The sequence below is a fragment of the Lithobates pipiens genome, unplaced genomic scaffold (genome assembly GCF_037356315.1).
Source record: "Lithobates pipiens isolate NorthernLeopardFrog02 unplaced genomic scaffold, aLitPip1_a1.2 Scaffold_10, whole genome shotgun sequence".
NCBI lineage: Eukaryota > Metazoa > Chordata > Amphibia > Anura > Ranidae > Lithobates > Lithobates pipiens.
In genome coordinates, this window is record NW_027507686.1 from 100,026,522 (window position 1) to 100,053,549 (window position 27,028).

The window sequence follows — 27,028 nt, forward strand, 5'->3', positions numbered from 1 at the left end:
GGCCATCCGAACTTTGAACCGGGGACCCACTTAGAAATTCCAACCTAGACCATGCGTCTAAATTCGCCATTGATGGAAAATGGCCTTCTTTTTCAACCCTAAGAGATCCGACAGGGCTTTTCCAACAGCCTTTTTGGAGAGCGCGCAATGACATCATTTTCTCCATTCCATTCCCAATCCTCAAACTTTCGCCCGCCCTCAGATGGAGTTTGAGACTCTATGCAGGAGCGAAGGCCCTTTGGCCCACATTCTCTCTCAAACAGATCACCCACACTTAACCTGTCTGTCCAACTGGGAAAAAGACCTTAATTGCTCGTTTTCCCCAGCACAGAGACAACGCATTATCACTTTGGCTCTCAAAACCTCGCTGTGCACGAAGATACAGGAGACGAATTTTAAACTTCTCACCAGGTGGTATTTGACACCATCAAAGCTGCAGAAATGTTTCCCCTCTTCCTCGAACATATGCTGGAGGTGTGGAGAAGAAGAGGGCACGTTGCTCCACATTTTTTGGTCCTGCCCCAGCTTGGTGGACTTCTGGACAGAGATCCGATGCATAACACAAAAATTCACAGACTTCTCCATCCCGGAAGAGGCTGCATTCTTTCTCTTGCACCATTCACAGATTCCCATTAAGAAGTACAAAAAATCAATTTTACAGCATGTGATAAATGTGGCAAAATCCTGCATCCCTCTCTATTGGAAAAAATGTTCCCCCCCTTTCATTACATTTCAAACAAACCTGGGACATCTGGAATACCTTTATATTCTCGCTGGAAGGATGTCGCCTGCTATCGCCTTAGTGCTCTGAGCTTTCCTTGACTGGCCCCTTGGGCAGTGGCTGCCATCGTGCCTCGTCCCATTTTCTTCTTTCCTGATCTTTCACCCCTTCTCTTTTATGCCTTCCTCCCCTATCTCTCACCCCCTCTTTTGGAAAAAGTGGAAAATTGGCAATGACGGTCCCACACCCCCCTCTGGATGGATTATGCCGGAGGGACCTGGGGTTTGTGTGACCCTGGATCTTGGTACAGTACTTTATCCGTGCCTCGAATCATTATGATTGATGGAAGGCAGACTCACAGTTGCAAATATACCAGTATCAAGTATTGTTCAGCTGCTTTTTGCTTTGTATTTTTCTGTTGCATTATGTACTCGGGGGACCGCCTTCCCCTGTTTGGAGAAAAAATTATATTTGAAAAAATAAAAAGAAGCCTACGACACCTGGTATTCCCAGGTGGTCTCCCATCCAGGCATTAACCAGGCCCGACCCTGCTTAGCCTCCAAGATCAGATGAGAGGGAACAGATTCAGGGTGATGTGGCCGTAGCCAATATCTTCAGGCACTCTCAACTCTCTTGACAAACGCCAAGATGGTCACCTTGGGAACAAGCGGGAAAAAATAGGTCAACGGCAACAACATAAAAAGAAGACTACGGCATCTGGAAATCCCAGGCGGTCTCCCATCCAGGTACTAAACTGGTCCCAACCCTGCTTAGCCTCTGAGATCAGATGATATTGGGCTCTTTCAGGGTGATGTGGCCATAGGAGATTTCTTCAGGCACTCTCAACCCTCTTGACTAACGCCAAGATGGTCACCTTGGGAAACAAACAAAAAAAAACAAGTCAACGCCAACAACATAAGAAGAAGTCTACAGCACCTAGTATTCCCAGGTGGCCTCCCATCCGGGTATTAACAAGGCCCGACCCTGTTTAGTCTCTGAGATCAGACGAGATCTGGTGCTTTCAGGGTTATGTGGCCATAGGCGAGCTCTTCAGGCACTCTCAACCCTCTTGCCAAACACCAAGATGGTCGCCTTGGTAAACAAACAAAACAAAAACAAGTCAACGCCAACAACATAAAAAGAAGCCTACTGCACCTAGTATTCCCAGGTGGTCTCCAATCCAGGTACTACCAAGGCCCGACCCTGTTTAGCCTCTGAGATCAGAGGAGATCGGGCGCTTTCAGGGTTTTGTGCCCATAGGCAATCTCTTTGGGCACTCTCAACCCTCTTGACAAATACCAAGATAGTCACCTTGAGATACAAGCGAAAAAAAACAGGTAAATGTCAACAACATAAAGAGAAGAATACGGCACCTGGTATTCCAACGCCATCTCCTATCCAGGTACTAACTAGGCCCAACCCTTCTTAGCCTCCGAGATGAGAAGAGATAGGGCTCTTTCAGAGTGTTGCTGCTGTAAGCGATCTCTTTGGGCACTCTCAAGCCTCTTGACAAATGCCAAGATGGTCACCTTGGGAAACAAGCGAAAAAAACTAATCAACGCCAACAACATAAAAAGAAGCCTACAATAACTGGTATTCCCAGGTGGTCTCCCATCCAGGTACTAACCAGGCCTGACTCTTCTTAGCCTCCAAGATCAGACGAGATTGGGTGCTTTCAGAGTGATGTGGCCATAGGCAATCTCTTCAGGCACTCACAACCCTCTTGACAAACACCAAGATGGTCACCTTGGGAAACAAGCGAAATAAAAACAGGTCAACGCCAACAGCATAAAAAGAAGCCTACGACACCTGGAATTCCCAGGCGGTCTCCCATCCAGGTACTAACAAGGCCTGACTTTTCTTAGCCTCCAACATCAAACGAGATCGGGTGCTTTCAGGGTGATGTGCCCGTAGGCAATCTCTTCTGGCACTTTTAACCCTCTTGACAAACGCCAAGATGGTCACCTTGGGAAACTAACAAAAAAAACAAGTCAACGCCAACAACATAAGAAGAAGTCTACAGCACCTAGTATTCCCAGGTGGTCTGCCATCCGGGTATTAACAAGGCCCAGACCCTGTTTAGCCTCTGAGATCAGACGAGATCTGGTGCTTTCAGGGTTATGTGGCCATAGGCGAGCTCTTCAGGCACTCTCAACCCTCTTGACAAACACCAAGATGGTCAACTTGGTAAACAAACAAAACAAAAACAAGTCAACGCCAACAACATAGAAAGAAGCCTACGGCACCTAGTATTCCCAGGTGGTCTCCAATCCAGGTACTAGCAAGGCCCAACCCTGTTTAGCCTTTGAGATCAGAGGAGATCGGGCGCTTTCAGGGTTATGTGCCCATAGGCAATCTCTTTGTGCACTCTCAACCCTCTTGACAAATGCCAAGATAGTCACCTTGAGATACAAGCGAAAAAAAACAGGTCAATGTCAACAACATAAAAAGAAGAATACGGCACCTGGTATTCCAACGCCATATCCCATCCAGGTACTAACTAGGCCCAACCCTTCTTAGCCTCCGAGATGAGAAGAGATAGGGCTCTTTCAGGGTGTTGCTGCTGTAAGCGATCTCTTTGGGCACTCTCAACCCTCTTGACAAATGCCAAGATGGTCTCCTTGGGAAACAAGCGAAAAAAAACAAACGAATCAACGTCAACAACATAAAAAGAAGCCTACAATAACTGGTATTCCCAGGTGGTCTCCCATCCAGGTACTAACCAGGCCTGACTCTTCTTAGCCTCCAACATCAAACGAGATTGGGTGCTTTCAGGGTGATGTGCCCGTAGGCAATCTCTTCTGGCACTTTTAACCCTCTTGACAAACGCCAAGATGGTCACCTTGGGAAACTAACAAAAAAAACAAGTCAACGCCAACAACATAAGAAGAAGTCTACAGCACCTAGTATTCCCAGGTGGTCTGCCATCCGGGTATTAACAAGGCCCAGACCCTGTTTAGCCTCTGAGATCAGACGAGATCTGGTGCTTTCAGGGTTATGTGGCCATAGGCGAGCTCTTCAGGCACTCTCAACCCTCTTGACAAACACCAAGATGGTCAACTTGGTAAACAAACAAAACAAAAACAAGTCAACGCCAACAACATAGAAAGAAGCCTACGGCACCTAGTATTCCCAGGTGGTCTCCAATCCAGGTACTAGCAAGGCCCAACCCTGTTTAGCCTCTGAGATCAGAGGAGATCGGGCGCTTTCAGGGTTATGTGCCCATAGGCAATCTCTTTGTGCACTCTCAACCCTCTTGACAAATGCCATGATAGTCACCTTGAGATACAAGCGGAAAAAAACAGGTCAATGTCAACAACATAAAAAGAAGAATACGGCACCTGGTATTCCAACGCCATCTACTATCCAAGTACTAACTAGGCCAAACCCTTCTTAGCCTCCGAGATGAGAAGAGATAGGGCTCTTTCAGGGTGTTGCTGCTGTAAGCGATCTCTTTGGGCACTCTCAACCCTCTTGACAAATGCCAAGATGGTCTCCTTAGGAAACAAGGGAAAAAAAACAAACGAATCAACGTCAACAACATAAAAAGAAGCCTACAATAACTGGTATTCCCAGGTGGTCTCCCATCCAGGTACTAACCAGGCCTGACTCTTCTTAGCCTCCAAGATCAGACGAGATTGGGTGCTTTCAGAGTGATGTGGCCATAGGCAATCTTTTCAGGCACTCTCAACCCTCTTGACAAACACCAAGATGGTCACCTTGGGAAACAAGCGAAATAAAAACAGGTCAACGCCAACAACATTAAAAGAAGCTTACGACACCTGGTATTCCCAGGCGGTCTCCCATCCAGGTACTAACAAGGCCCGACTCTTCTTAGCCTCCAACATCAAACGAGATCGGGTGCTTTTAGGGTGATGTGCCCGTAGGCAATGTCTTCAGGCACTTTCAACCCTCTTGACAAACGCCAAGATGGTCACCTTGGGAAACAAGCAAAAAAAAAATAAGTCAATGCCAACAACTTAAAAAAAAAGCCTATGGCATTGAGAAATCCCAGGCGGTCTCCCACCCAGGTACTAACCAGGTCCCAACCCTGCTTAGCCTCTGAGATCAAATGAGATTGGGCTCTTTCAGGGTGATGCGGCCATAGTAGATTTTTTTCAGGCACGCTCAACCCTCTTGACAAACGCCAAGATGGTCACCTTGGGAAACAAACAAAAAAAACAAGTCAACGCCAACAACATAAAAAGAAGCCTACAACACCTAATATTCCCAGGCGGTCTCCCATCCAGGTATTAACAAGGCGCGAACCTTTCTAGCCTCTGAGATCAGAGGAGATTGGGCACTTTCAGGGTGATGTGCTCATAGGCAATCTCTTTGGGCACTCTCATCCCTCTTGAAAAATGCCAAGATAGTCACCCTGGAAAACAAGCGAAAAAAAACAGGTCAACGCCAACAACATAAAAAGAAGAATACGGCACCTGGTATTCCAAGCCCGTCTCCCATTCAAGTACTAACTAGGCCCAACCCTTCTTAGCCTCCGAGATCAGAAGAGATAGGATGCTTGCAGGGTGATGTGGCTGTAAGCGATCTCTTTAGGCACTCTCAACCCTCTTGACAAATGCCAAGATGATCACTTTGGGAAACAAGCGAAAAAAAACAGGTCAACACCAGCAACATAAAAAGAAGCCTGCGGCATCTGGAAAACCCATGCGGTCTCCCATCCAGGTACAAACCAGGCCCAACCCTGCTTAGCCTCTGAGACCAGACGAGATTGGGCGCTTTCAGGGTGTTGTGCCCATAAGCATTTTCTTTGTGCGCTCTCAACCCTCTTGACAAATGCCAAGATGGTCACCTTGGGAAACAAGGGAAAAAAAATAGGTCAACGCCGACAACATAATGAGAAGCCTACGGCACCTGGTATTCCCAGGCTATCTCCCATCCAGGTACTAACCAGGCCCATCGCTGCTTAGCCTCTGAGATCAGATGAGATTGGGCTCTTTCAGGGTGATTTGGCCGTAGGCACTCTCTTTGGGCACTCTGAAGCCTCTTGACAAAGGCCAAGATGGTCACCTTGGGAAACAAGCTAAAAAAAGCAGGTCAAAGCCAACAATATAAAAAAAAGCCTACGGCATCCGGTATTCCCAGGCGATCTCCCAATCAAGACACTAACCAGGCCAGATCCTTCTATGGCACCTGGTCTTCCCAGGCAGTCTCCCATCCAGGTGCTAACCAGGCCTGACGCTGTTTAGCCTCTGAAATCAGACGAGATCGGGTGCTTTCAGGGTTATGTGGCCGTAAGTGTTCTCTTCAAGAAATGCCCAACCCTCTTGACAAACGCCAATATGGTCGCCTTGAGAAACAAGCGAAAAAAAACAGGTCAAAGCCAACAACATAAAAAGAAGCTAGGTACTAACCAGGCCCGACACTGTTTAGCCTCCCAGATCAGATGAGATTGGGCACTTTCAGGGTGATGGGGCCGTAGGTGATCTCTTCGGGCACTCTCAACCCTCTTCACAAACGCCAAGATGGTCACCTTGGGAAACAAGTGAAAAAAAAAACAGGTCAAGGCCAACAACATAAAAAGAAGCCTACGGCACCTGTTATTCCCAGACGTTCTCCCATCCTGGTACTAACCAGGCCCGACACTGCTTAGCCTCTGAGATCAGATGAGATCGGGTGCTTTCAGGGTGATGAGGCCATAGGTGATCTCTTTGGGATCTCTCAACCCTCTTGTTAAACACCAAGATGGTCACCTTGGGAAACAAGCGAAAATATACAGGTCAATGCCAACAACATAAAAAGAAGCCTACGGGACCTGGTATTCACAGATGGTCTCCCATACAGGTATTAACCAGGCAGTACACTGCTAGGCCTCCGAGATCAGATGAGAGCTTTCAGGGTGATGTGGCCATAGGTGTTCTATTCAGACACTCTCAACCCTCTTGACAAATGCCAAGATGGTCATCTTGGGAAACAAGTGAAAAAAAAACAGGTCAACGCCAACAACATAGACCCTGGCGGTCTCACATCTGACCCTGACCCTGCTTAGCCTCTGAGATCGGGCGCTTTCAGGGTGATGTGGCCTTAGGCTAACGCTTCGGGACATACTCAAAACTCTTGACAGATGCTAAAATGGTCCCCTTGGGAAACAAGCGGAAAAAAAACATGTCAAAGCCAACAATATAAAAAGATTCCTATGGCACCTGTAATTATATACTATTTAGGCCGGACCCTGCTTAGCCTCTGAGATCAGTGATGTGGCCGTAGGAGATTTCTTTGGGCTCTCTCAGCCCTCTTGACAAATGCCAAGATGGTCACCTTGGGAAACAAGTGGGAAAAAAAAAAACATGTCAACGCCAACAACATAAAAAGAAGCCTACGGCACCAGGTATTCCCAGTCGATCTCCCATCCAGTTACTAATCAGGCCCGACAATGCTTAGCCTCCGAGATCAGACAAGATCGGGCACTTTACTTGTGATTTGGCCATAGGCACTTTCTTTGGGCACTCTCAACCCTCTTGACAAACGCCAAGATGGTCATCTTGGGAAACAAGCGAAAAAAAACAGGTCAACGCCAACAACATAAAAAATAAGATTTTTATGTACAGCTTACCTGGAAAATCCTTTTCTTGAGAGTACATCACGGGACACAGGAGCTTTATTATATAGTGGGTTATATAGGCACCTCTGGTGATTGGACACTGGTTAACCCCCAATTAAGGAGAATTCCTCCCCTATATAACCCCTCCCATATGGGAGGCACCTCAGTTTTGTAGCAAAGCAATAGGAAACCACGTAAAACCCAAGAGGGGCGGGAGCTCTGTGTCCCGTGATGTACTCTCAAGAAAAGGATTTTACAGGTAAGCTGTATATAAAAATCCTATTTTCTTGATCATACATCACGGGACACAGGAGCTTCATTACATAGTGGGATGTCCCAAAGCAATGCTCAGATTGAGGGGAGGGAGACACAGATCATAATATATAGACCGCCAAGGACCGGAGGACCTAAACTGCAGCCTGCAGTACACTGCGCCCAAAGGCGATATCCTCTTGCCCTCTGACATCCACCTGATAGAATCTGGTGAATGTGTGGACTGATGACCAAGTTGCAGCCTTTCAGATCTGAGCCAGGGAGGCCTGGTGATGCACTGCCCAATAAGCACATACAGCCCTAGTTGAGTGCGCTTTCACTTGAAAAGGAGGGATCTTCCTTTTAACACTATAGGCCTGAGAAATAATCTGTCTAATCCACCTTGAGAGAGTGGAATTTGATGCCGCCTGGCCCTTCCTAGAGCCTTCCGGCAAAATAAATAAGCAATCAGTTTTCCTTATCTGAGCAGTTGCCTGATGATAGATACTGATTGCCCTTACCACATGCAAAGTGTGCAAAGATTCTTCTTCTGCGGACTGTTGGTCCTGAAAAAGTAATGGTAGGATTACATCTTGATTCAAATGGAATCCTGAAACCACCTTAGGCAGAAAGGACCTGTTGGGAGGCATTACCACCCGGTCCTTATGAATAATTAGATACGGCTCTTTGCTGGAGAGAGCTGCTAGTTCTGACACTCTTCTAGCCGTGGATATGGCTACCAAGAAAACCAATTTTTTAGTCAAAAGAACTAACGAAGGCTGATGCAAAGGTTCAAAAGGTTGCCCCTGCAAAGCTGAGAGAACCAAATTCAGATCCCATGGGCATACCGGAGGTTTGGCCGGCGGCCTTATCCGCATAGCCCCCTGGATGAAAGCCCGCACCAGGGAATGCGATGCCAGTGGCTTCTGAAAAAACACTGAGAACGCCGAAATCTGCACCTTGATAGTGCTTACGGCCAAATTAATTTCTAGGCCTGACTGGAGGAAGGCCAAGATCCTGCTAATGACATACTTTCTAGGATGCCATTCCCTGAGTTCACACCAGAAAACATATGCCCTCCAGATTTTGTAGTAAATAAGCCTGGAGGCCGGCTTTCTGGCATTGACCAGAGTAGAAAGGACTGGCCCCCAAAGCCCACGGTCTCTCAGAATGTGGGTCTCAGCAGCTAAACCATCAAATTCAGACTGTGTAAAGCAGGATGGTAAATTGGACCCTGTGAGAGCAGATCTGGCCGGAGAGGGAGGATCCACGGCCTGCCTACTGCCAACTTCATGATCTCTGCATACCACGGTCACCTGGGCCAAGCCGGGCTACCAAAAGAACCGACTTTGTCTCTCTCTTGACTCTTCCCAGGAACCGCGACAGAAGCGGGCACAGGGGAAAGGCATAAAACAAATTGTACTGATCCTAGGGAACTGTTAGAGCATCCGACTCCTGAGCGAGTGTATCTCTTGTCCTTGACACGAATTTGTCTAGTTTTCTGTTGAACCTGGACGCAAACAGATCTATGTCTGGAGTACCCCACCTGTGACATATGTTCCAAAACACGTCGGGGTGCAGAGCCCATTCTCCTGGGCACAACTGCTGGTGGCTCAGAAAATCCGCCTGCCAATTTTCCACTCCTGGAATGAAGACTTCAGAAAGGCATGGAACATGCCTTTCTGCCCAGACAAGTATGCGATTCACCTCTTTTTGCGCAACCGGACTCATGGTACCGCCCTGGTGATTGATATAGGCACCTGCTGTGGCATTGTCAGACTGAACCTGAACAGGGAGACCCCGTAGTCTGAAAGACCAGTTTATGAGAGCCATATAAACTGCCCGGATCTCCAAGAAATTTATGGGCAATAGCTTCTCGATCGCAGACCATTTCCCCTGCGAGCACGTCTCCTCCAACACTGCTCTCCAGCCTGTCAGGCTGGCATCTGTTGTAATAATCTTCCATGGAAGAGGAAGAAAAGTTTTGCCTTTCAGCAAATTCTCGGTTTGTAACCACCAGATGAGACTCTTGCATGTCCCTGGGGATAGACGCATAGGAAGATCCAAGGACTGGGGCTTCCTGTTCCAAGCCGCAAGGATGCATCTTTGCAGAGGCCTTGAGTGCAACTGGGCGAATGGAACGGCCTTGAAGGAGGCGACCATTTTCCCTAACAGTCTCATGCACAACCGAATGGGGGAAGATCTTCTGCCCAGAATTAGGCGCACCAGATCCCCAATGGCCAATGGCCTTGGTAGAAACACCTTGCCCTGAGCGGTATCGATAACCATACCCAGGTATTCCAACCTGGTAGCAGGCTGTAGGGACGACTTTTCTAGGTTTATAATCCAACCTAGTTGTTCCAGGTGTTCTAGCGTTCTGGTAACACTGTGGTTCAGGAGCGCTACTGTTTTCTCTATGAGAAGCAAATCGTCTAGATAAGCCATGACGGCTATACTCTGAGCTCTTAGGTTTGCCAAGAGAGGGTCCAGAATCTTTGTGAAGACTCGAGGGGCTGTAGCGAGCCCGAACGGCAAGGCCAGAAATTTAAAATGGCGCCGCTCTACCGCGAACCTTAGATAATTTTGGTGTGCGGGAAAAATTGGCACATGGAGATATGCATCCTTGATGTCTATTGATGCCATAAACTCTCCCCCTTGCAGGCAGGAGACCACAGTGCGAATTGACTGCATTCGGAAGGACCGGATGCGTAAAAACCGGTTCAGATCCTTCAGATCCAGGATAGGTCTGACACTTCCATTTGGCTTTGGAACGGTGAAGAGATTCGAGTAAAACCCTCAACCCTGTTCTTTTGGGTCCACTTCTACTATCACCCCCTGGGATAGTAAGTGATCTAAGGCCAGAAATAGCGGTCTTTGCTTTACTGGGTCCCTGGGGATCCTTGACCTTAGAAAGCGAGAAGGTGGAATCTCCTGAAATTCCAGCTTGTAGCCCAGAGATACTGAAGAGACCACCCACTTGTCCCGGATCTCTTCCCGCCAGGCTTCCGCAAACTGCAGGAGCTTTCCTCCCACTCGGCCGAGTGGGGGCGCCCCTTCACAAGGAAGCTTTTGGGCTCTGCTTGGCAGGCTTTCGCCCCCAGGATTTCTTCTGCCCCTGAGCCCGGCATAGAGCCTTTCCTGTGGAGGGGGGTTGAGAAGGCCGTAGAAGAAACAGCCGCATCGACAAATGGGACCCCCCATTTCTTGGTGAAACTTTCCTCCAGAGGATAAAGCATAGAAAACCTTTTAGGAGGAGCAAACAGTTTATCAGGATGTTCCCAATCCTCATACAACAATTTATCCATTAAGGGATGAATTGGAAAGGAAAAGGCAGTCTGTGGGATTTTCCTGACTCCCAGGGAAGAAACAGAGGATGTAGCGATCTCAGCAGCAGGCATTCTGAATGTGGTACGCACCAATTCAGTATAATACTGCACCTGTTTTCTGAGCGCCTGGGAGGAGGGGACTCTCTCCTCTTCCTCTGATTCATCCGACTGCTCAAGATCCCTGTCCCAAGATAGGGATCTCTCCTCATTGTCAGAAGTGTCATCTGAAATAGGAATCTCAGCAGAGGGAGGGGATCTACCCCTTTTCCTGCTATCTTTCAGGGAAGCTGAAATAAAATTCATGATTCTCCCTTCAAAACCCTCCAATGTAGCCCTAAGGGAGTCCCCAGTGACGTATATCGGGGCTGAAAAATTAGGAGAGGCTGCAAAACCTGACAGGGGCACTGACTCATCCTGTGAGGCTGGCTCCAGTCTTGCAGGGGGGGATGGTAACCTACAGGCATTTTTAGAACCCCTAGACCTAGGCGGTGACTTACCAGTGCCCTTGTTACCTCCCACTGAGACCCTCTTACGAGGAGACATAGTCATAAGCTACAAAGCAGAGGTACTAGTACAAAGTGCAATCACTGTTGTGCTTAAAGTCTTACAATAAATATATATGCTTAAACTGCACAACCTGATGCTGAGTAGGTGTCTTAGATTTGCCTGGATCCAATCCCTTGGGATGCTTACTGCCCACAGCTCCTGTGTCTCCACTTACAGCCCCCTGACGCTCTGGGCTTTTTAAAACTGCCGCCTGGTGCCTGGTGCCACACCGACGTGCACGGCTCGCAACCACACTCCCCCTCCTCCATTAGCACGGGAGCGCGCTCAGCGCGCATGCACGATGACCGCCGCTATCCAGGGGGGAAGGGAATTGCCATCGGAGCTGCGTGGGACCCCTAGACTACGTGGGACCCCTGTATTACCTTCATTGTGGCAGAGATTGCAGTGGAGACGTGAATCATCTGGGAGAACCAGGCTTCACTGAGCGTGTGTATCTGAAAGGCATGTAAGTATGCATCAGGCTGCTCTTACTCCCTCTAGTGGTGGAAACCAGGTAAGACATACAACTACTCAATGAAGAAATCCATAATATAATTTATAGAGGATTAACTTCCCTTACCTGTCCTCACCGCAGGAATTGCTGAAAACAGACAGATTCCAGCCTTCACCCATCACAGCGGGCAGAGTTGTGGAAAGCTTCAGGGTTTTTTTGGGGTTCCTTCTCAGAAGAACCTCCTACCTGGACCTTGTAAAAGACTCTGCCAGAAATTTTCGTGCCACTATGTAAATAGTACACCAAGTCTGGTTTTCCCAGAGCCCAGTCTTCCAATAGGAGAGGACTTACAGGCAAAACCTTGTTTCTTCGGATGATGAGGCCCGGGTACCATATCATCTTGGGAGTCAAAATATCGGCCCGAGATATGGATCCGATTTGTTGTAGCCCTTAGGCCCCCGCAGGGAACTGCACAGAGCTTTCTTCATAGCACATGTTTTACGTGACCAACCACCATAGACACTGGCGAGAAAACTGAGGTGCCTCCCATATGGGAGGGGTTATATAGGGGAGGAATTCTCCTTAATTGGGGGTTAACCAATGTCCAATCACCAGAGGTGCCTATATAACCCACTATGTAATGAAGCTCCTGTGTCCCGTGATGTATGATCAAGAAATAAGCAAACGGGACATGGTATTGCCAGTCGGTCTTCCATCCACTTACTAATCAGGCCCGACAATGCTTAGCCTCCGAGATCAGACAAGATCTGGCACTTTCAAGGTGATGGGGCCATAGACGATCTCTTCGGGCATTCTCAACCATCTTGACAAACGCCAATATGGTCATCTTGGGAAACAAACGAAAAAAAACAAGTCATTGCCAACATTGGAGGCTAAGCAGGGTTGGGCAATCAGTTTCCTTGCCTGAAATAGGCATCTCAGAACTGCCATCTGGCTGCTTCCCGGGTTTCCAACTCCTTCAACTAATCCCAGGAGACAATACTTTGCCTCCATGCTGGTGGAGGTTCCAAACACTCGATCAATGGTTCCTGTGACCTCCGTCCAGTAGCGGATCAACTTCGTGCATCTCCAAAACATGTGCATCATGTCTCCCCCCATGTTCCCGCACCGGGGGCAACTTGCGTCCGGCCGTTCGGCCAAATTGAAAACGTGTACGAGGAGCATAATAAGTTCTATATAATAAGAACAGATGTGACATCCTCTGAGAGGAGAGCCACAATTGACCACAGGGAGGATTCCTGTGGCCAATTATATCTCAGGCGGCCTTGTATAGTGTATTGCGGCGGTCAGGGAAAGAGGACGATAGTCAGGGACAGTGTCTTTACTTCTTGGGAACCTGTTACAGTGGGTGTTATGTGCCTCCTGCACAGTACACACCTGAAGCTACCCTTTATTACTGGTGTTCAATTTCTGCAATACAGGCATCTGCGGTGCAGAAGTTAGAGTGGGTGTTGTGTGCCTCCTGCACAGTATAAACCTGAAGATACCCCTTATTGCTGGTGTTCTGGTTCTGTAATACAGGAACCTAGCACTGTTACAGTGGGTGTTGTGTGCCTCCCACTCTTGTCCTTATTTTCGGCAGCTGGACGTGTTGAGCCACATCATGCCGAACACTTGGTCGGATGTGGAAGACCAAGCCCTCCTAATGCTCCTCATCCTCTCTCACCCAGGCTCAGGGTACTAGCCTGTGTTCTGTATACACTAGGCTTTCTTCTGTATACCCTATCCTCTCTTTATACTCTAGCCATTCATTTATGTACACTACACTTCTTGTTTACCTCATAAATGGCAGTGTATATAGAAGGAAGGCTAGTTTATACAGAGAGGCTAAATGTATACAGAAGGTAGGCTAGATTATACAGAAAACAGGTTGGGAATACAAAGTATGTATTTTATTTAGATGGCAGGCTATTGTATACAGAGAGGCTAGAGAATAAAGAAGACAGGCTAGTGTATACAGGACACATTCTAATGTATACAGAAAACAGGCTTGGTTATAGAGAGAGACTGAGACTTTTATATTCAGAAGAAAAGCTAGTGTATATAGAGAGGCAGGCTGGGGTATACAGAGAGGCTAGTGAATACAGATAGGGGGATGCATACAGAAATGCTAGTGTATACAGAGATGCTAGAGTAAACAGTGAGGCTGGGGTACACAGAGAGGCTAGTTTAAAGAGAGGCTAGTATTTACAAAGATGTTAGTGTATATAGAGAGGTTAGTGTATAGAGAGAGTCAAGTGTATACAGAAAGGACAGTGCATATAGAGAAACTAGTGTATCCAGAAGACAGGCTTGGGTATACACCAAAGCTGTCAGTGTATACAGAAGACTGGGTAGTGTATACAGAGAGTCTAGTGGGTACAGAAGACAGGCTGGTGTATTCTAGCTAGTTTTTACAGTCTAGTGTATACAGAAGACAGGCTGTGGTATACAGAGGGTTTAGTGTATTCAGAGAGTCTAGTGTATACAGTCGGCGAGTGTATACATAAGACTGGCTAGTTTACACAGTGTTTACAGAGATGCAAGGGTGTACAGAGAAGCTGGTATATATAGAAGACTACAGCATACAGAAGAAAGGCTAGTGAATACAGAATACAGACTCATGTATGCAGATAGGCTTGAGTATACAGAGATGCTAGAGTAAACAGTGAGGCCGGGGTACACAGAGAGGCTAGTTTAAAGGGATGCTAGTATATACAAAGATGTTAGTAAATATAGAGAGGTTAGTGTATAGAGAGAGTCGAGTGTATACAGAAAGGACAGTGCATATAGAGAAACTAGTGTATACAGAAGACAGGCTTGGGTATACATCAAAGCTGACAGTGTATACAGAAGACTGGGTAGTGTATACAGAGAGTCTAGTGGGTACAGAAGACAGGCTGGTGTATTCTAGCTAGTTTTTACAGTCTAGTGTATACAGAAGACAGGCTGTGGTATACAGAGGGTTTAGTGTATTCAGAGAGTCTAGTGTATACAGTCGGCGAGTGTATACATAAGACTGGCTAGTTTACACAGTGATTACAGAGATGCAAGGGTGTACAGAGAAGCTGGTATATATAGAAGACCACAGCATACAGAAGAAAGGCTAGTGAATACAGAATACAGACTCATGTATGCAGATAGGCTTGAGTATACAGAGATGCTAGATTAAACAGTGAGGCTGGGGTACACAGAGAGGCTAGTTTAAAGAGAGGCTAGTATATACAAAGATGTTAGTGTATATAGAGAGGTTAGTGTATAGAGAGAGTCAAGTGTATACAGAAAGGACAGTGCATATAGAGAAACTATTGTATACAGAAGACAGGCTTGGGTATACATCAAAGCTGACAGTGTATACAGAAGACTGGGTAGTGTATACAGAGAGTCTAGTGTGTACAGAAGACAGGCTGGTGTATTCTAGCTAGTTTTTACAGTCTAGTGTATACAGAAGACAGGCTGTGGTATACAGAGGGTTTAGTGTATTCAGAGAGTCTAGTGTATACAGTCGGTGAGTGTATACATAAGACTGGCTAGTTTACACAGTGTTTACAGAGATGCAAGGGTGTACAGAGAAGCCGGTATACATAGAAGACTACAGCATACAGAAGAAAGGCTAGTGAATACAGAATACAGACTCATGTATGCAGATAGGCTTGAGAATACAGAGATGCTAGAGTAAACAGTATAGGCTGCGGTACACAGAGAGGCTAGTTTAAAGAGAGGCTAGTATATACAAAGATGTTAGTGTATACAGTCGGCGAGTGTATACATAAGACTGGCTAGTTTACACAGTGTTTACAGAGATGCAAGGGTGTACAGAGAAGCTAGTATATATAGAAGAGTAAAGCATACAGAAGAAAGGCTAGTGAATACAGAGTACAGACTCACGTATGCAGATAGGCTTGAGTATACAGAGATGCTAGAGTAAACAGTGAGGCTGGGGTACACAGAGAGGCTAGTTTAAAGAGAGGCTAGTATATACAAAGATGTTAGTGTATATAGAGAGGTTAGTGTATAGAGTGGGTCGAGTGTATACAGAAAGGACAGTGCATATAGAGAAACTAGTGTATAAAGAAGACAGGCTTGGGTATACATCAAAGCTGACAGTGTATACAGAAGACTGGGTAGTGTATACAGAGAGTATAGTGGGTACAGAAGACAAGCTGGTGTATTCTAGCTAGTTTTTACAGGCTAAGTGTATACAGAAGACAGGCTGTGGTATACAGAGGGTCTAGTGTATTCAGAGAGTCTAGTGTATACAGTCGGCGAGTGTATACATAAGACTGGCTAATTTACACAGTGTTTACAGAGATGCAAGGGTATACAGAGAAGCTAGTATATATAGAAGACTACAGTATACAGAAGAAAGGCTAGTGAATACAGAATACAGACTCATGTATTCAGATAGGGTTGAGTAAACAGAGATGCTAGAGTAAAAAGTGAGGCTGGGGTATACAGATAGGACAGTGCATATAGAGAAACTAGTGTATACAGAAGACAGGCTTGGGTATACATCAAAGCTGACAGTGTATACAGAGAGTCTAGTGGGTACAGAAGACAGGCTGGTGTATACAGAGATGCTAGTTTATACAGAGAGACTAATGTTCTAATGCTCTATTTTGCATATTTTTAATTCTCCACATCAACTGTCACATTAATATAACCACTGACGACACACCATCCTGACTTATTTTGCTTTATTTATTATTAGAAATACTATCTCAAAATCCGGTTAAATCTATTCACTTCGATGAGGTCTACCGCTAATTGTACGTTAATGTAAAATGTTCACAAAACCATCCATTTGCTACCAGACATGCTGCTAACGATGTAAACATTTTTTTTTGCTTTTCTGACATTAACCGAGTATCTCTGACATTAACTGAGTATCTCTCTGCACTAGGATTGTAATAATAATAATAATAATAATAATAATAATAATAGGATTGTGTAATGCAAAGATCAAACTAGTCTAATATAAGCTTTCTCAATGGTACCGGCATATCCTTTAAATTTAGACTAACGCAACTATTTTCTGCCATTCTCAAGCTAAGCTTTCAATCTCTTACCGTTGAAACAGCGATACTTTCTCCCTGCAACATTAAGCCATTTAAATGTCCTATTGGTCGCCTATATTATACAACTCTCTGAAAAGTATATATGTAGAGAAAACTAGTCTTACATCTTAATAAAACAGTTTTATTGCTCAACCAGTATCAGCTGTCATTACACAAGCAAATAAACGTTTCCACTGTTTGACTCTATTTTCTGTATTACAATTTTTCTCCACCTTAACTCTCACAGTTAAAACACAGTGACAAAACATTTCTTTTTACCGCAGCAAAATGTGAGAAAAGCAGTTTAAGCCGTCTTTCTGACATATGCTTCAGAAAAGTAATTAGCTTTTAAATCCATATCAATTCCACATCCTAATGTAAACCGTCTTACAATTTTAACATTTACTGATAGCAATAACTGATATTACATAATGATTATACCAGTGGAAAAGGACCGCGTAATTGAACTGTCAAATTAATCATAATCTCAGAGCTAACTTATCTGATAAATTTACGATTTACTCAAAGATTTAAACATAGATTTTTTCAAGCTAAATCAATTTAATCTTAAATAATTTATACTATATTCTACTGTACTCTTAAATTATGTACTGTTTTTCTGTATTTTAGCCGTGCTCATATTTCGTGTTATGTTGCAACCATTTAATCTCATTGCTATTCCGACATTCTGCCTTAATGAGGATATTACTTTGCAACTATCCCTTGATCCCTTTTGTGTATTCACTTTATCTCGACCTATATATACTGCCTCAATATTTTCCTAATTTGTTTTGCTATACTTATTATTATATTATAGAGATTGCTATTCCTAAATCATTGTAAAACTAACCATAGTTATAATGTCTACAGCTAATTTTACGTTAAAGCAAAATTCACACAAAACCATCTTTTTAAAACCTTTTACACACTGCACATTAAGAGTAATGCAACCATCTCTCGCTACCTCTATGCAATAGGATTGTCTTTCTGACTCTATTTTGTGTATTACTTCTTCTCCACATTAACTGTCACACTGATAACCTTTTGTAACACATAACACTGGCAACACATTTTTTAACAGCAGCAAAATGTGAGAAAAGCAGTGGGACGGTTTACTTGTTGTAGTAGTCGTTGCAGTAGCAAAGGATAGCAATAAAGTTTGATTACATTTAATAACACATAATGCAACTATTTTACATTCACATCAAGCATACATCATAATGTCTATCACTATTAATGTTCAGGGTTACTGATACATTATGCCGATAACCAGTCAGTGTAAGCCGTCTTCGTGCGTAACAAAATTATATAGGATAATACAAAACCATCTTATTGCTGCTTTACACGCTGCACATATTAAGAGTAATACAATGCTACCGATGTGAACAGTTTAATTGCTCTTCTCACATTTAGCTCGTATCTCTCTGCTATAGGAAACTGAATTTGTACTACAACGATCACTGATCTAATATCAGTCCACTCAGTGCTACCGGGATTTTACATTTAGAGTAATGAAATGATTTCTCAGTCATTTTGAAGCAACTAACGCTTCCGATCTCTTTTCAACTGCAATACTTAATCTCTGAATATTAAGTAATATTTAGCTGCTTAGCTCACGCTTTGCTGTACGTAGCCGTGTTAACTGTAGTAATGGTTACCTGTAAGTAACCAATGGGGATTGACATTTCATCTCTAATTCACATTCACATTTCTAATGCAGTTTGTCTTTTTGCCATGTCATCCTCTGCCAGTTATTATCCTTTCTCATCCTTATCCTATATTTTGGGTATATTCACTACATGATTAAAGACACGTAATGAACCTGATTGATAAAAACCTACACACGTCGTTGCTGTTATTTCGTGTATTTCCACTTAAACCCGACCTGTATATACTGGTTCAATATTAATCTTTGTAATTTTGCTATATTTATTATTAGAATAAACACATTACTATCTCTAAATCCTGGTAAACCAACTCACACAAAACCATCTTATTTCTACCTTACACGCAGCAAATATTAAGATATTAGCCGGTATCTCTCTGCAATAGTAAACGAAATGTGTAGATCACTCATCTAATGTCAGTCTTCTCAGTGCTACCAGAACAAAATAAACAATGTACTGCCAAACCAATAACGGCCAATTACTTAACGTCTATCAGTCAATGACTTAACAAAATAAACTTAGCACGCTTTTGCTCTATTTTGTATATTTGTAGTTCTCCACATTAACTGTCACATTGATATCACCACTGACAACACACCACTGACCTTTTAACAGCACCAAAGAATGAAAAAAGCACTGTAACGCTTTACATGATTCAGAAGTAGTTGCATTATCAAAAAATAAAGTCCTGTCTTCTTTTTTTTTTTTTATTCTTTATTTATGGATTGCAGGTAATACAGAAGCAAACTGTAAAAGAAACAATAGACGCCCAGTCGTCTCATTACATCAAATAATACATTCAGTACATGGTGGGGAGCATTTGATAGTTTATCACAGTACATCTGTAGCAGACCTAGAGTAGCCAAGGCCCCAACCCTTACTGGGTTCTTTGAGTCTCCCGCTCGGTACTTCCTTTTATAGTAATGCGGCACATGGGGTGGTCCCTTCTAGGCCGACCCCGAGGGGTCTTCGTTAATAGCTTGGGGTCACTCGCAGAATGGGAAGCCCAGTCGGGGCCACTCCCACGGCCAGCAGCCATTTAGAAAGAAAACTGGGTAAATAGCGTGGTAAAGCCCTCGCAATCACTAGTTATTTTTATCGAGATTGTGGGGAGTGGAAGAGGGAATGGAAGTGGGGTGGGGGGCGGGGAGGCTAAGGAACAGGAAGAAAAGAGGGGGTGTTAAATTGGGTTAAAAGGTATAAGGGGAATAAGGGGGGGTGGTGTGGACCCTAACGGTCCTCAGGTGGAGGTACAGACTGTGGTGATCCCGGTGGTGAGCCCATACCGGAACTGTCTTTCTATTCCCATGCCAAGTATCACAAGTAAGTTCTGTATGCATCAGAATACCTAAACAGGCTCCAGGGCATCCATCGAGCGGTGTGTTCCTCCTCTCTATCATGCAGGGACGCTGTAAGCTGTTCCATTCCATAGATGTCGCAAACTCTCGCAAACCATTGAGACACCGTCGGGGCGGCCTGCTGCTTCCACATACTGGGTATGCATGCCCTGGCTGCGTTCAAAAGGTGTTTTAAAAGTGACTTACGAAACCTCTTACCAGAAAGTGGAGTCAGGTTAAGAAAGATTGCCGCTGGGTCATTCCTAAGATCGACAGCTGTGAGATCAAGTATAATCTTGAGAACTTGCCCACAGAAATGGGACAATTGCGGGCATTCCCAAAATATATGGAGCAGAGTACCTGCATGTGCACTGCATCTCCAACACCCAGGGCTATGTCCCGGGAACATGACTGCTAGGACTGTGGGAGTCCTGTACCAGCGGGTCAAGATCTTATATGTGATTTCCTGATACTTGCTGCACTTGTGTGCAAACAGAAGCACTCGAGCCTTTTGTTCCGTTGAGAACCTGACATCAAGGTCCCTCTTCCACTTTCCTATAAACGTCGGGTCTCCCCGAGATAGAAGGTCCATTAAGATCCCATACGATTGGGAAAGAGACCCACGGATCGGCCCCTCACCCAAGCACAGGTCTTTGAACGGAGTTAACGGTCTGCGAAAGCTCTCACTGTTGGGCAAGGACTTCAAAAAGTGAGAGAGTTGGGCCAGTTTCCACCTGCCCAGGGCAGTGTGCCCCAACTGCTCATCAACAGTCAGGACACTCTTCCATGCCCTCGGGCCCAAGAAGTGGGAAACTCTGATCAGATCCTGGTCTGGAATGAGGCGAAAGGACTGGTCTACCATGCCTGGAGCAAATTGCGGGTGTCCAATAATTGGAGTCATTGGAGTCCGGTCTTCTTTACACGCTAGCCTTTCTGTATACATTAATCTCTCTGTGTACACCAGCCTCTCTATATAGACTAGCCTCTCTGTCTTCTGTATACACATGCCCATAATCTATATACACTAGCCTGCCTTCTTTTTACAATAGTCTCGGTGTCCCAGCCTCTTTGCATACACTAGCCTCACTGAATTCCCCAGACTGTCTTCTGTATACACAAGCCTATCTGTGTACACTAGCCATTCTTCTGTATACACTAGGCTCAGGGGAATAACATTAGCCTATCTGTATTACCTTGTTTGACTTTTCTGTTTCTTTTCTAGGGTGTACCTCGCCGTATCACCCGAGCCAATCTTATTAATCCAGCCTCATTCCAATTATAATAGCCTCACCGTATACCCCAAGCGGTCTTATGTATACCCTAGCTTGTCTTTTATACACCTAGTCTCTCGGTATACCCAGGCCTTTATGTATACATCTTTATACACTAGCCTCTCTGTGTACCCTAGCCTCTCTGTATAATCTTACCTCTCATTATACCCCAGCCTGTATTCTGTTTACCCAATTTTGTCTTTTATATAAACTAGCCTGTCTACTGTATAACCTTTATACCCCAGCCTCACTGTCAGCTTGTCTCTGTACACTAGCCTCTCTGTTTTCCCTAGTCTCTCTGTATAAAATAGCCTCTCTGTATACACTAGTCTGTCTGTATACTCTAGCAAGTCTGCACACACTAGCCTCTCTGTGTAAAACAGCCTCTCCCTCTGTATAACCTAGCCTCCATCTCTGCATACCCAGGACGTTCTTCTATATAATCTAGCCTGTCTTTTGTACACATTAGCATCACTGTATAAACTAGCCGGTCTTCTGTGTACACTATTCCGTCTGTATACACTAGCAAGTCCCCTAGCCTCCATATCTGCATACCCAGGAAGTTTTTCTGTATAATCTAGCCTATCTGTATAAACTAGCCTGTCTTTTGTACAAATTAGCCTCTCTGTAGCCGTTCCTCTGTATGCACGAGCCTCACTGTCTACTCTTGGTTGTCTTTTGTATACACTAGCATCTCTTTATACATTATCTCTCTGTATACCCAAGCCTCTCTGTATATACTAGTCCGCCTGCATACACTAGCAAGTCTGCATACACTAGCCTCTCTTTGTAACCCAGCCTCTCTCTCTGTATACCCTAGCCTCCATCTCTGCATACCCAGGACGTTCTTCTCTATTATCTATCCTATCTGTATACACTAGCCGGTCTTCTTTAGCCTCCCTGTATAAACTAGCTGGTCTACTGTATACACTAGTCCGTCAGTATACACTAGCAAGTCTGCATACACTAGCCTCTCTTTGTAACCCAGCCACTCTCTCTGTATACCCTAGCCTCCATCTCTGCATACCCAGGACGTTCTTATCTATAATCTAGCCTATTTGTATACACTAGGCTGTCTTTTGTACACATTACCTTCTCTGTATAAACTAGAAAGGTCTTCTGTATACACTAGTCCGTCTGTATACACTAGCAAGTATGCGTACTCTAGCCTCTCTCTCTGTATTCCTTAGCCTCCATCTCTGCATACCCAGGACGTTCTTCTGTATAATCTAGCCTATCTATATACACTAGCCTGTGTTTTGTACACTTTAGCCTCTCTGTATAAACTAGCCCGTCTTCTGCATACACGAGCCTCTCTGTATACCCTTGAATGTCTTTTGTATACACTAGCTTCTCTTTATACATTAGCTCTCTGTATACCCAAGCCTCTCTGTATACACTAGTCCATCTGTATACACTAGCAAGTCTGCATAAACCAGCCTCTCTGTGTAAGGGGAGTTGCACTTTGGGGGGTCTGAGTGATACCTATCGCGCTGTACTGGAAGGGCTTGACATTCCCGCATATGTGTCCCCTCCCCCTGATTGCGCCCCTCGTCCCCCCCCTCTGGCCCCCACCGACTCTTTGCCGACATTGCCTTCTGCAGCATTCGGGGACACCCTGGATGACTTATTTATTGAGCCTATTGGTACGAGACACTGCTTCCCTCCAGTTTGACTCTGGACCCCCCTGGAGGATTTACCCCTTACTGTTTGGGCGGTCCAAGCCTCTCTCTGGATGCTCTACACAGCCCCCGATGGGGATGCAGGAGAGACACTAATTGGTGGGCCCCAGGACTGCTGCTCGGGTGAAGTCTCCCATTGGATGGAGGGATGGTGGCCCCAGCCCCTTGCCTGCCTGATTTTCCATGCATCGACCAGGGCTGCTCCTCTTTCATCTTGATGTGGTGACCATGGAGGGGAGGAGTTGAAATTTATGGGGTCCGGGTGGCTGCTGGTGTGAGTGCGCTAAAGGACTTGACATTTCCGTATGTTTGTCCCCTCTCCCTAGATGCCCCTCCCCCCTTCCCCCTTCCCTCCTTCCCTTCCCTCCCCATTTCCCTCCCCCTTTTGCCCCTTCCTCCCTTTTTCCCCCCTTCCCTCCCCCTTTTCCCCTGGGGCGTGGACGGGGGAGAGGGGGTAAGGAGAGGACAATCTGCCAAAGGGAGAAATGCATTTGTTCGGGGGCTGCATGTGTACTTTTGGGGTATGGGACGGGGGGTGGTGGATCCCATTCTGTGATGCCTTTTCTGTTGTGACGGGCTCCCTCGTGCATGCCTACATTTAGGGCGAGTCGAGGAGACCCCTCAGTGCTGATAGTTATATGCTCTACCTCGGTTTTGATTATACTATTATTTTTTGGTTCTATGATGTTACTGATTGTCTTTTATTTGCACACCGGTATCAGACGTGACATTTACCACTGCCGGGACTGGGGGGACTGGGATCCGGGGGCTCCCTCTCCGACCTGTCTACCCACCAACCCAAGTAGGACGGCGCTTTAAACCCAGTGTACATCTGGTAAGCGCTATAGCATAATTGTGCTGTTTTAGTATACCTTTCCTGTACTGTTGAGTGCAGACAACCCTTAATTTCTCTCTCCCCCTGGGGTTGAGGTGCCCGGCCTCTTTTTCCCCTTACCTTTCCTTTCATTTGCCCTTCCTTTCTCCCCCTTAGTTCCCGCCATCCATTACCTACCCAATACCTCCCTGAGGAGCGATGGCAGACTCAGTCAAGGTCACCTCTCTAAACGTTAAGGGACTGAACTCCCCTGAAAAACGGTGGATCCTCCTGTGAGAACTGAAGACTTCCTGTACTGATGTGGCCTTTATACAAGAAACACATTTTAAAAATACTAGCCTCCCCTTTCTACAGTCGAGATCCTTCCCTGAGGTCTACCACTCTACTAACCACTCCTCTAAGACCAAGGTATTCTCCATTCTGATCTCTAGCAGGCTCCCCTGGGTTCTCCAGGATTCTCTGGTGGACCCTGGGGGTCGATATCTTTTTCTTAGGGGCCACATTGGAGAGCTCCTTTTTACATTTGCCACTGTGTACGCTCCCAATGATCACCAAGACACGTTCCTCAGAACTACCCTGCAAAGATTATGTGACTTTCGGGAGGGCCAGTTGATATTAGGTGGGGACTTTAATGTCCCCTTTCGCCATCGGTTGACACTTCTGCCTCTTGCTCCTCGCTCCTCATTTCCTCTAGAAAGCGGATTACTAAGTGTTTACTGAATGTCCAATTAGTTGATGTCTGGCGTCTGCAACACTCCGGGGAAAGGGACTACTCTTTTTGCTCTTCCCCTTACAAATCATACTTAAGGATAGACTTCTTCTTGATTCCACATGACCAACTGCACTTGGTGAGCTCTTTCTCCATCGGCCATATTACTTGGTCCGACCACGCTCCTGTAGCCCTTACCTACACCCTCTCTAGGAACCCCTCACCTGGGTCTCTATTCTGGCACCTTAATGAGAGCCTCCTCCAGATACCGGAAGTTTTAGCAGATGTGACCAGGGAATTGGACTTTTATTTCCAAGAAAACTAAACGCAGGACTGCGACCCGGGGATAATTTGGGAGGCTCACAAGTCAGTATTCCGCAGGGTACTTATCAGGCACGGGGCGCGCATCAAACGAACACGGAAGGAACAGCTTGCTAATCTGTTTCGTGAACTTGCCTCTGTGGAAGCGAAACATAAACATGCCCCCTCACGGACCTTAGAGATTGAATTGGGGACATTCCGTACCCAGATTACTGACCTACTCCACTATAAAGCGAAAGCGGCACTCCAGTTTTGTCGTAAACTGACGTAGGAGTCAGGGATCAAATGCGGAAAAATCTTAGCCAGGTCGGTAAAGGAGTTGAAATCTGCCTCTTACATACCACAGTTGATAGATGAGAATGGCCAGAGGGCCTCTACCCCAACCCAAATAGCCGAAGTCTTTGAAAAATTTTACTCTGATCTCTACAACCTGCCCGATTCAGGGTCCGGACAGGACAATATAGACAGATATGTAACCGTTTCTGGTCTACCAACCCTCTCATCGGAATCACGGGAGTACTTGGAGGACCCGATTACACTGGAAGAAGTCCAGACGGCCGTGGGACCTCCAAAGGTGGGTAAGCCTCCGGGCCTTGACGGATATATCGCACAATACTATAAGACCTTCCTCCCTATTCTCGGCCCGCGCTTGGTGAATTTATTTAATACTCTGAGCTCGAATGGGGATTTACCCTTAGAGCCCAGATCTCGTTGATACCTAAGGAGGGCAAAGACCCGGGCCTATGTGGGAGCTACAGACCCATTTCCCTCCTAAATTCGGTCCTAAAACTATTCTCTAAAATCCTCGCCACGTGATTGGCACAGCACTTGCAGTCCCTTATACAGATTGACCAGTTAGGTTTTATTCCCACCAGGGAAGATAGGGACAACACCATTAAGGTGCTTACCCTGGTCCATAAAGTAAAGTCATCTGGGACCCCTTGTCTTTTCGTGAGTACTGATGCCGAGAAGGCTTTTGATCCAAATGGATGTTCTCGGTCCTTCGTCATAAAGGTCTGAGTGAACGGATGCTGGCATGGATAAGTAAGATATACTCACGCCCTTCAGCTCAAGTCAAAGCGAATGGGGTGCTCTCATCTCCCCTTGACATCGGGAATGGGACCAGACAGGGTTGCCCCCTGTCGCCCCTATTATTCGCACTGTCATTGGAACCCTTTTTCTCCACAATTTGACAAAACTCAGACATAACGGGACTCCTAATGGGTACTATTGAGTGCAAGATATATCTGCCTACGTGGATGACATGCTGTTCTCGCTGACGAATCCCAGAGTTTCCTTGCCAAATCTCCTTCGGGAATTCCAGATATACGGGATACTTCTTGAAATTAGAGGCCAAGGGGTTTGCAGTCCCCCCGCAAACATTACTAGACTTGCAGTCCAATTTTCATTTTAAATGGACCCATACAGCCCTTAAGTACTTAGGTACTTACATTCCACTGGACATCACGCGTTCGTTTATGTTGAACTTCCCCCCACCCCTTGTCAGTAAGATCCGCAGTTTGCTTCCCGGGTGGCATTCTGGCCTCCATTCCTGGTTCAGGAGATGCAATCTCATTAAAATGAACATACTCCCTAAATTTACCTATTTTTTCCAAGCTCTCCCGATCCAGATTCCAGTCCCATTTTTTAAGCAAGCTCAATCCCTGCTCACTCAATTTAACTGGGCCCACAAAAATCCCAGACTTAAGCGGTCACAGCTGACATTGTCTAAACAACAGGGAGGGTTGGTTCTCCCTGACTTGCGACGCTACTACCTGGCCTCCCATCTGGGGCGTGTATTGGACTGGCATTGAAACAAACTTTCTAAGCTCTGGGTGCAACTAGAACAATCTCACTCCCGAATTCTGCTAAGAAGCGCCATGTGGTGCTATATGGATTTACCCACAGAATTGACGTCACATCCCACTATAGGGGCTTCGTTGAAAGTCAGTCACCTGATCGCTACCCAAAACACACTCACGTCTTTGACTTTCCCCCTATTCCCTATACGTGGCCATCCGAACTTTGAACTGGGGACCCACTTAGAAATTCCAACCTAGACCATGCGTCTAAATTCGTCATTGATGGGAAATGGCCTTCTTTCTCAACCCTAAGAGATCCGACAGGGCTTTTCCAACTGCCTTTTTGGAGAGCGGCGCAACAACATCATTTTCTCCATTCCATCCCCAATCCTCAAACTTTCGCCCGCCCTCAGACGGAGTTTGAGACTCTATGCAGGAGCGAAGACCCTTTGGCCCACATTCTCTCTCAAACAGATCACCCACACT

The 27,028-nt window shown here is 45.7% G+C and overlaps 13 pseudogenes; all 13 read right to left on the bottom strand.

The window, feature by feature from the left end:
* Window positions 1–1,209: 1,209 nt before the first annotated feature.
* LOC143953571 (5S ribosomal RNA) lies at window positions 1,210–1,328 on the bottom strand (annotated as a pseudogene).
* Window positions 1,329–1,645: 317 nt separating this feature from the next.
* On the bottom strand, window positions 1,646–1,764 carry LOC143949039 (5S ribosomal RNA; annotated as a pseudogene).
* A 535-nt stretch (window positions 1,765–2,299) lies between these two features.
* On the bottom strand, window positions 2,300–2,418 carry LOC143955226 (5S ribosomal RNA; annotated as a pseudogene).
* A 317-nt stretch (window positions 2,419–2,735) lies between these two features.
* LOC143946884 (5S ribosomal RNA) lies at window positions 2,736–2,855 on the bottom strand (annotated as a pseudogene).
* A 100-nt stretch (window positions 2,856–2,955) lies between these two features.
* LOC143951041 (5S ribosomal RNA) lies at window positions 2,956–3,074 on the bottom strand (annotated as a pseudogene).
* Window positions 3,075–3,395: 321 nt separating this feature from the next.
* On the bottom strand, window positions 3,396–3,514 carry LOC143949470 (5S ribosomal RNA; annotated as a pseudogene).
* Window positions 3,515–3,612: 98 nt separating this feature from the next.
* Window positions 3,613–3,732, bottom strand: LOC143946895 (5S ribosomal RNA; annotated as a pseudogene).
* A 100-nt stretch (window positions 3,733–3,832) lies between these two features.
* On the bottom strand, window positions 3,833–3,951 carry LOC143946651 (5S ribosomal RNA; annotated as a pseudogene).
* A 321-nt stretch (window positions 3,952–4,272) lies between these two features.
* On the bottom strand, window positions 4,273–4,391 carry LOC143955233 (5S ribosomal RNA; annotated as a pseudogene).
* A 100-nt stretch (window positions 4,392–4,491) lies between these two features.
* Window positions 4,492–4,610, bottom strand: LOC143948056 (5S ribosomal RNA; annotated as a pseudogene).
* Window positions 4,611–5,584: 974 nt separating this feature from the next.
* Window positions 5,585–5,703, bottom strand: LOC143943562 (5S ribosomal RNA; annotated as a pseudogene).
* A 564-nt stretch (window positions 5,704–6,267) lies between these two features.
* On the bottom strand, window positions 6,268–6,386 carry LOC143954838 (5S ribosomal RNA; annotated as a pseudogene).
* A 669-nt stretch (window positions 6,387–7,055) lies between these two features.
* Window positions 7,056–7,174, bottom strand: LOC143942488 (5S ribosomal RNA; annotated as a pseudogene).
* Between the last annotated feature and the right edge of the window lie 19,854 nt (window positions 7,175–27,028).